Source organism: Octopus bimaculoides, chromosome 16 (genome assembly GCF_001194135.2).
Source record: "Octopus bimaculoides isolate UCB-OBI-ISO-001 chromosome 16, ASM119413v2, whole genome shotgun sequence".
Lineage (NCBI taxonomy): Eukaryota > Metazoa > Mollusca > Cephalopoda > Octopoda > Octopodidae > Octopus > Octopus bimaculoides.
The window spans coordinates 56,049,979-56,050,307 of NC_068996.1; the positions used below are offsets into that span (position 1 = coordinate 56,049,979).

At 27.1% G+C, this 329-nt stretch overlaps 1 protein-coding gene across 1 annotated transcript in view; it reads right to left on the bottom strand.

Moving 5' to 3' along the window:
- Positions 1–329, bottom strand: part of LOC106868853 (serine/threonine-protein kinase DCLK2) — a 200,615-nt gene that overhangs the window by 26,627 nt on the left and 173,659 nt on the right. The gene's annotated exons all lie outside the window — the stretch shown is intronic.

Consider the following 329-nt stretch of genomic DNA (forward strand, 5'->3'; position numbering starts at 1 on the left):
TATATATATATATATATTAATGTTTTTATGTTCAGTTTTAATAAAACCAATTGTTACATTATTCTGATGGGTTACTCTATATTTTTGTAAAGTACAAATCTTATACTAGAATATTACTGATAGCAACTTCGAAGTTTCAGCCAGTTAAGCCATCACTGGACCATAGTGTCTGATGATGGCTAAGCAGGCCAAAACTTCAAAGTCACTGTCAATAATATTCTTGTTTGAGAATACTAAATACATCATACACTATGTACTATAGACATTACACAACATATGTACTATAATGCTACACAGAAAGAAGTAAAAAAAAAAAAAAAAAAAAAAAA